At 44.2% G+C, this 9,181-nt stretch overlaps 1 long non-coding RNA gene across 5 annotated transcripts in view; it reads right to left on the bottom strand.

Moving 5' to 3' along the window:
* Positions 1 to 9,181, bottom strand: part of LOC146407169 (uncharacterized) — a 190,738-nt gene that overhangs the window by 117,764 nt on the left and 63,793 nt on the right. The window contains exon 3 of one of the 5 annotated variants that reach the window (XR_014826001.1): positions 5,066 to 5,318. The exons of the other annotated variants lie outside the window; for them this stretch is intronic. This is a non-coding gene — a long non-coding RNA (uncharacterized LOC146407169). Of the gene's footprint in view, positions 1 to 5,065; positions 5,319 to 9,181 lie in introns of those variants that run through there. 5 annotated transcript variants of the gene reach the window in all.

The following is a 9,181-nucleotide window of genomic DNA, read 5'->3' as shown; positions in this document are numbered from 1 at the left end:
TGCTCAGGAAACCATTGCTGTGGAGCGTTTTTAAGCCCCACGGCACTGCCAATAGACAGGGGTGACTCTGGAAATGGGGAGAAGGACTTCGGAGTGCTGGCCACCTCCTCTCCTGACTTGGGAAGCTGAGACACTGCAGCCTATGTTCACATTTGTCTTCGAAGAAGCACTGTTTGTTTGAGAGAAGGACCACTGACTTGAAATAGAAGCTCCTATGGTTTTGCTTCAGAAGGAAAAGGGACCTTTAACTGCTATGCAAAAGAATGAGTGAGCAAAATTTGCATTTTCCTCAAACAGAGGAGAGAAAAGAAAGGAGCCAGAACTCAGGAAAGTTTGTCAGAGAAAGACTAGCAAAGACTTCAAAGGAGAAAAAAAGATGGTATGAATGAGAGGGCTTTGGGAGGAAAAAAAAAATGGCTCAGGGAGAGACTGCAGTCATTTGCTGAGCAGGGCACTATGTCGACCCTCCTAGGTCTCTGCTGTGAAATATGAGTAAAGCCTACAGTTCTCTCTAATATTTCCCGTGAGTAGCTTCCTTGGGCAGAGTGGGCACTGGAAGAGGTGTTAAATTCAGCAAGCCAAGTGCTACGCGGTAAACACAGAAACAGGTTTTGAGGACTTGAAGCTACAGAAGAAGGGGGCACCTGGCACTTATACCCTAACTCTGTAGGACAAATGAATCTTGCTTAAAGCAACCTCATGCACCTTTGAAAAGGTATCTGCAACCTAAGCATGTGTAAGCTAAGCAGATTTTCTACCTTCTCATATTCTAACTTGAGAAAGTTTCCATTTTCATTTTTCAGCAACACCTCTCTGAGCAGACTTGCACATTGCGAGGGGTTCCTAATCGCAGTCTCTGTCGAGCAGTGCTCTGAAAGCCAACATCAAAGACACGGGAGGCACAGAATTCAAAGGAATCCAGTAGAAGACAAAAGACGTACAGGAGAATAATCATTAATAACCCAACGCAGGGATAATACATGGGGTGTAGACAGCCTAGGAGTTTTAAAATCAAATTCTGTCACTTCCTAAGGGCTACCCACCCTCAGGGAATGTTATGAGCAAATGACACCATCTGTGCAAGTTCAATTATTTTTCTAACAAGGAACCCAGGCTACCTGAAAAACATGTCTCTTTGGAAAAAACTTACCTGGAGCTCCCAGATTCTGCCCTCTCCCAGCCCCAACACACATAGAGACAGACAGACAGACAGACAGACACACACACACACACACACACACACACACACACACACACACACACACACTACTTGTAGAGTTTTTAGAGCAGAGCGATTGGTAAACTGATGAAAAATAACAAGTCAGTGGAAATGCCCTTAGGGAAATTGGGAAATTCACAGGACTTTCTCCACATTTGGTCACTTTTCCTTCATCCAGTTTCTCCATTACCCACTGATGCCTCCCTCATCCAACCCCTTCTCAGAAGCCCGTCATGCCAAGGCTGGCACAGGGAAGGGCCCAGCAGCCCCAGGAAAGTTGACATGAACAGGCACCAAAGGAAGTGCTGAGGGGATCTGGGCAGGATTCACCACATGAGGGAGGCTTCCAGAATCCCCGGAAATTCCACTGTGTCTTCTGGCACTGGGGCTCAAAGCCCTTAAGTTAAGAAGACAGAGAAGTCAGTCTGTGCCGTCTCTGGAAAGATCCTGAGAAATGAGCTAAGCCAGCGTTTGAATGGAAGCCCAACATGGGCAGAGACTCAGGTGATGCTGGAAGCCGAGCTGGGATCTGGGTCTATTAGTTCCCACCAGGCCCTACTGGTCTCTGTGGTAGCCTTTCCATAGGTCACATCTTTCCAGCCGCACCCTAGAGCAGTCCACAGCCTTCAGGGATTCCTCTGTGTCTCCCCACCCCTCTCAAACCAATTCAGGATCGTCAATCTAATGTGAGACACAGGTGATCTGAAGATTCTGTACACTGTCAATCACAGAAGGGTCAGGGTCCCAGGATGAGCTCTATCTCTCAGAAACTGAAGAAATATATGCAATAAAAAAGTTAGAAGCTTTTTTGTTTTGAGGTTATTCATATTTGCGTGTACATTTATGTGTTTATCAGTACGTATGTGTAATATGAGTACGTTCATATGTATGTACACATATGTGCATTTTATATATACATATATGGATGTGTGTGTATATGCTTTCCCCTAATAACTGTTTTACAGGTCATCTGCCTAACCAAGGGTCAGGGGAGGGAGCCCGATTCTTGCTTTGGGCATTGTAAAATTTATATACTCTTGTATTTATTTTAAATTGTGCAAAGAACAGAAGTAATATTTTCCCCATGCCTCACCAGTGTATTTAATAACTATTAATATTTTGCTATATTTGCTTCTGTTTCTTTTAAAAAATAAAATAATATAGACAGAGCCAAAGTCTCACCCCTCCATCCACTTCCTTATGCCCTCCATGGAGGTAACTACTGCCTGGAAGTTTGCATGCTCCCTTCACTTACAGAATGGTATCTTGGTTTTCCCGTAAGAATACATAGTACAATTTTGTGTGGTTTAAACGATATCACTTTAAATGTTGTATATAACATTTTATGACCTGAATTTTTCATATAAAGTTAACTTTTCTTGAGGCTGACACATGTAGATCTAGCTCATTCATTTAACTGCTATATACTGTTTGTCTGAAGAGGCACGCTTTGCTTATTCTCCTATGGATGAACACGTAGTTTGCCTCTCAATTTTGCTATAATAAGGACATCTTCCTGTAGAGTTCCCACCCCTTGTTGCACTTTTCAAAACTCCTCTTTGAAAATCAGAAATAGTATCCTAAGTTATAGGGCCAGCATTGACCAGTGAGCGAGTAGACCCCTCTGCGGTCACAGCACGTGAGCTGGAGCCTTGGAGTCTAAAGAACGCTTTCTGCCCTGGCCAGGTGCCAGCCTAGGATCCAGCTCTCTGTGGGCTATGGCTCTCCCAGGCTGCTGCAAAATCAGTTCTAATTAGCGGCTGTTTGAAACATGCCTTTCCAAACCACTTTGGGGCTCCCCAGCATCCAGTTCTCTTTCTAAAGAGTAAATGAAAAATCCTAGACTGCAAGAGAGACAAGCACAACCTCAGAAGGAAACTACCCCCCCAAGACCAAACTCTGTGTTCTTGGGGTCTGTTCCCTTTTCTCTTCGCACCCCACACTGTCTCCCTGGGTGACTTAATCAACCCTCTGCCTTCAAATGACATCTTCTTGCCAATGAGGGCATCATCTCTACCTCCAGTTTGCTTCTTCTCCTAAAATCCAACTGCGTACATGCAGTTGCTCTTGCACTCTACCCATCAATTCTCTCTGAGACCCTGAGATGGAAGATTGGACTCAACATCCAGTGCAGTGGCTCTCACTGCATTGTTATGGTTGTTCTACCATGACCCAGAGGCATTGTTATGGTTGTTCTACCATGACCCAGAGGAAGAAACGCTTCACTTAGCAAACAAGGAGCATGCGTGCACATGCACACATCCCTAAGACAAACATTTCATTAATACTTACCCTTGCTATTTTGTAACTAAGAAAAAAAAATTGTGTGTGAGATCACCTGAATTGATTTTATGATGCTCTCATGAGTCACAACCCACAGTTCACAAAACACTGTTCTAGTGTGCCTTTCCTTGCTCCAGAGGTGGGAGAACTAAAAATATACTTTCTTTATTCCCTTTGTAGCCTGGGCTTTAGAATAGTTTGGTCTGAGATGGACAGGACTTTGGAATGTCCATCCATTCACCTCTCAAGAGCAGCTGTGGAGGCATGAAGGTTTTCTGTAGCTGCATTTGCAGAGGTCCCAGTGTTCAGATACTAGTTTAGCAGATATGGCAAGCCTGAGTGTAGGGAGTGGAGCATCATTCTGCTGACATGGTCTGTTGCAGATTCACATTGGTTCTAGAACTGGCAGCAGAAGCAGCTTCCTGATTGGGGTGGTTTCCTGTTTGAAACAGCAGTGTTGGGGCTGTAGAGAGGGCAGCTTCCTGACTGCAAGACTGCTGAAGAGACAGCAGCTATCATACCAGCTCAGTTTCTAGGAGTGGCGTCAGAGCTTGCTCCCAAAGGCTCAACCTGGATTCTGCTTCCTCAGCCCTCTTAAAAATTCTATAAGCCATTTAATACCCTGGGAGAAACACCTTCCTGCTAAACAAGCTGGAGTGAAGCTGGCTCCCCACAACTGCCCCCCTGAGGGATACAACCTCAACAAGTACAAAACTGACCTCACCCCTAACTTGTCACTATTCCCATGTTCCAAATTTCAAGGACTACCTGAAGCTCTCGTGACCCTTCTTTCCTATCTCTTATCCAATCAACATCTGCCCCATTTATCCAGCTCTCTGGTCCCAGCCACCATCATCTCAAGTGCACTAGTCTCATCAGCTCCTAACTCACATCTTCATCTCCTGTCTTTACTCCTTACAAATTACATCACCATTCAGAATAACACTTTCCATTGTTCTTGGAATTGATATCAATAACGACCATTTATCAAGCTCTCACATGTTATGCACTTGTCATGTACTCACTTATTTAATCCTCAAAACAGCCCCATAGAGAAGGCATTATCAGCCCCATGCTGGAGGCAACAACAGCACTGAGACTCAAAGACACTAAATGGCATGGCCAACATCACGCAGCCGGGGGGTGGTAGAGCTGGGGTTCAAGCCTCTGTCTGTCAACATCCACATTTCAACAGTCACACTCCAATCACTACAAATTCAGCCTTCCTAAAATCCAAGCTCTCCAAACCACCTCTGCTCTATCTAGATCCTGCCTTTCTCTTCAGCTTCATGCCTTCACACCCACCTCCCACCTCCCACATTCTATGCTCAAATAACACTGAACTTCCCCCAATTCTTCAAGCCTTCGGGGTAGAGCCTTCCCACCAGCTGTTTACACATGTTCTTCCTTCTGCCTGGAATACCTATTTCACTCTCTTTTGCCTAGTTAACTCCTACCGTTATTCTGATCTGCTCAACAAAGTTTTTCTGACCCCTCTGGCCTCACCTAACTCCTTGCTGTCTTCTCCCACACCTGTCCCACCTCTAAGTGCATGACACCTACAGTCCAACCTCGGTTTTCTCTATAGCTCCTCTCCAGCATCCACACTCCTCTAGTTCCCATCTTGGCATAGTGGAAACGAAATCGACTAGTATCCACGAGGACGTGGGTTTGATCCCTGGCCTCGCTCAGTGGGCTAAGGAGCCAGCGCCGCCGAGAGCTGTGGTGTAGGTCGAGGATACGGCTTGGATGCTGTGTTGCTGTGGCTGTGGTGTAGGCCAGATCCTCCGTACCTCCATATGGCCCAGGTGCGGCCCTAAAAAAAAAAGAAAAAAAAAATCTGAACTCTTCGAAAGCAGGAACCCTATCAATCTCAGTCAACACTGGGTCCTCAAACCCCAGCACAGTTCCTGATATAAAAGACAGCCATTCAACAGCTGTATTTCTTAAATAAATCACTGAAGAAAATCTCTTTAAAAACAGGCCTCGTTCTAGGGAAAAGATATCAAATAAGCCACCAAAAAATAAAAATAAGAAGTAAAAACTCCTTACTAAATATAGAACTTTAAATTGAAAGCCACCTTTTTCTTATGAGAGAGTGTTACTATCACTCAGGAGAGTAAGAATGTTAATTAAAGAAAGGTGAAATTTTCAGAAAGCAGTTCTCTGTGCCATCAGAGAACTCCGAAGGGGAAAAGACACACCCTCACTTACTTTGTTGAGCCTTTTCTACAAGCTAGGTGTAATGTTCGCTATGTAATCCATCTCTTCCTACTCCTATAAGATGGCTATATGCTCCTGGAATCATTTTCTAAGTGGGGATACTCACCCTAGAGAATTTAAATCAAATTTTAGTGTACCTTAGAACAAACTGATAGACTTCTTAAGATTCTCCTGCCCAGGCCACATCCAGACCAATTGAATTAGATTTCTAGGATTAGGACTCAGGCATCAGGATTGAGAACCCAAACTTTAAGTTTAAAGGTGTGTGGTTTAAATCCATGTTGTCCACATAGTGTCCAGGAACAATAGTTCTCGTATCACCAGATAGCTTGGTGACGATGCAGAATCTCACAGCTGCCTGGACCTACTAAAACAGAACCTGAATTTGAACAAGATCTGAGAGAGGTTCCCATGCACCAGTTTGTACACTGGTTTACATGGCTTTCCCTAGTGAGTGGAGATTCATCTGCATCTATCATAGTTCCCTGTTTCCCCCTCCACCTCCAAACTGACTTTGGGAAATGGATCTGCCTTCCCTTCTGCTGCTTAAACAAATGTTCGGCTCTAGACACTGCCAAAAGCATCATTAAGTCACAATGCCGGTATTCATTTGTAATTGTCATTACTGAGTTTTTAAAATTTGCTTTTGGTCCCGCTCCCTCCCCGGGGAATCTTAGGCAAGAGCTGGGACGAAGTGTTGGCCAATATGTTGCAAGCTTTGGAGAGAGCACAGGGAGGGCGTGTACTTTCCCTGTGGCCGAGGAAGAGAGAAAACAAGTCTGCTGAGGGCAGCGGATGGGAAAGGACAGTTTGGAGGCCCGAGTTAGAGTCCCAGCTCAGGCAATCATTAACATTAGGATCTTGATGAGTCACAGACACTCTTTAAACTTAAATTTCCTCAGCCATAAAATGAAAAGCATAATCCTTCTCAAAGCTGGGGGAGAACAAACATACAGTAAGCTTGAAAAGTATACAAATGTGAGGTAATTTTACTATATCCCATATTCACCAAGGAGTGTCACTGTGGGGAGAGGAGCAGAGGAAAAACAACAGCACGTTTGAGAGAAATGAACATTCCTCGGACTTGCCGAAGCCACCTTCCATCTGTGTCCAGAACAACAAGCCATTGGACCAACAATGGTGTCTGTGAGACAAATGCTCAGGGCGTGATTTCATACTTAAGGGAAAACTGGAAAAGGCAATCAATTATTTGGCAGATGGAGTGTTGGGAGTCCCCTCCCTGCGTTTCCCTCATGGCAGCACTGGAGCATTGGTGTTTGGATGTCTTTTTTCCCCCTTAGAGTGAAGCATCTGGAAGGCAAGAATCCTCATCTGAATCCCCAGCACCCAGATCAGAGTCTGGCACAAAGTCAGCACTCAGAAAAAGCAGATTTCACCAGCAGTGAGACAAGGAATTAATGCTAAGGATATCAGCACAGAGAATTAGGAACATGTTGCATTGAAGTCTTATCTCCCTTCACCCCCGGAAGGCTCCAAGGGAAAAACCAGCTAAAGTATTTCATCATTTCATTCCCTCCACTGGGGGCAGAGATGACATAACTGCGTGACCTTTTGACTTTGCCTTCTGCTCTTACGACTAGTTTCATTTTACCAGCTGGCCTGTTGCACACAGCATCAGGCACAGAAGTAGACAAAGGAAGAAAGGCCACAACCTGTCATGGGATTCACACATCAAGATGAGGACAAAGCAAGAAGATGCTTAAGAAGGCTCAATTTCCTGCTGCCAAAGTTACATTCTTATTTGCAGCAACATGGATGGAACCAGAGACTCATACTAAGTGAAGTCAGAAAGAGAAAGACAAATACCGTATGATATCACTTATATCTGGAATCTAATATATGACACAAATGAACCTTCCCACAGAAAAGAAACTCATGGACTTGGAGATCGGACTTGTGGTTGCCAAGGGGGAGGAGGAGGGAGTGGAACAGATTGGGAGTTTGGGATTAATAGATGCAAACTATTGCATTTGGAATGGACAAGCAATGGGATCATGTTGTATAGCACAGGGAACTATATCTAGTCACTTGGGATGGAACATGATGGAGGATAATGTAAGAAAAAGAATATACGGGAGTTCCCATCATGGCTCAGTAGAAACAAATCTGACTAGCATCCATGAGGACGCAGGTTCAATTCCTGGCCTCGCTGGGTGGGTTAAAGATCCAGAGTTGCCATGAACTAGGGTGTAGGTCACAGACGCAGCTTGGATCCCTCATTGCTGTGGCTGTGGCGTAGGCTGGCAGCTGTAGCTCCAATTCAACCCCTAGCCTGGGAACTATATGCCATGGGTGTGGCCCTAAGAGACAAAAAAAAAAAAAGAAAGGAAAAACTATATATATATATATGTATGTATGACTGGGTCACTCTGCTGTACAGTAGACATCAACAGAACACTGTAAATCAACTATAATGGAAAAATAAAAATTATTAAATAAACAAGGTTACATTCTTACACTCAAATATACAACCTGCACTGGATCTGATCTTTCCGTGCTCCACCTTCAAGAACTATAGTGTCTTTATTTAAATAGCTTTGTTATTTGAATATGCATAATTGATAACACTTAACTGAATACATAACGTATCAGGTTCCAGGCATCATACTGAAGGCTTTATATACTGTAGTCTATTGTATTCTGACAATACTCTGTGAGAGAGAGATTGCCATTCCCATGTTAAGAGATGAGGAGACCAAGGCTCAAAGAAATGCAAGTCCAAGTGTAAGCTACTCAGGAGCCAGGATGTAAATGCCCAGAGTCTGACTAAAGATCCACATCCCTAAGGGCACTAACACTGCTCTGCTGTGAAGCCACCTAATTTGCACAAGTGATTCCTCTGTCCGCAAGGTCCTTGCCCTCTCTTCTCAGTTTGGTTAACTGACCTCATTCATAAAAATCCCAACTCAAACATTATTTCTCAAGACCCATCTCCAAGCTAGGTCGGGCATTCCAACCTCTGCCTTGATACCCTCACTGCCATCAAAACACATATCACCTTGCACTAGAATTGAATGATTCCCTTCCTGCACTGCAGACTTCTTAATAAGAACAATGCTCAAACAGAGTACACTTCTTCTATCAGTATCTACAAAGTAAAGTAATTCTTGCTTCCAAATTGTTTTAACATGATTCCCCCATCATTCACACTCTATTCCAGACTCTGGAGGGGACACTGTTACCTTGAGGGCAGTCACTCTACATCCCTGAGCTTTCACACTTTATTCTGGCTGCTCCATACATTTTGGCTGCTTCTCCTCTTGGTCACTGTCATTGCTAAGTGGAAAATCATGGACTTGAAGTACCAATCATTCTAGGCCTAACTCCACACAGCCAGGCAATGTGTCTTATTCTGCACTACTATAATTACCCAGGCCTTTTCATGACTGAGAATCCTAAACCAACCCTTCCTGGCCTCAGAGAGAAAAAGAACTG

The sequence above is a fragment of the Sus scrofa genome, chromosome 1, assembly GCF_054392235.1.
Source record: "Sus scrofa isolate SSC_HxYL_T2T_F1_AM1 chromosome 1, Sscrofa_HxYL_maternal_Yorkshire_Landrace_v2.0, whole genome shotgun sequence".
Classification (NCBI taxonomy): domain Eukaryota; kingdom Metazoa; phylum Chordata; class Mammalia; order Artiodactyla; family Suidae; genus Sus; species Sus scrofa.
The sequence above is the reverse complement of the archived record's forward strand: the minus strand, read 5'-3'. Positions and strand labels throughout refer to the sequence as shown.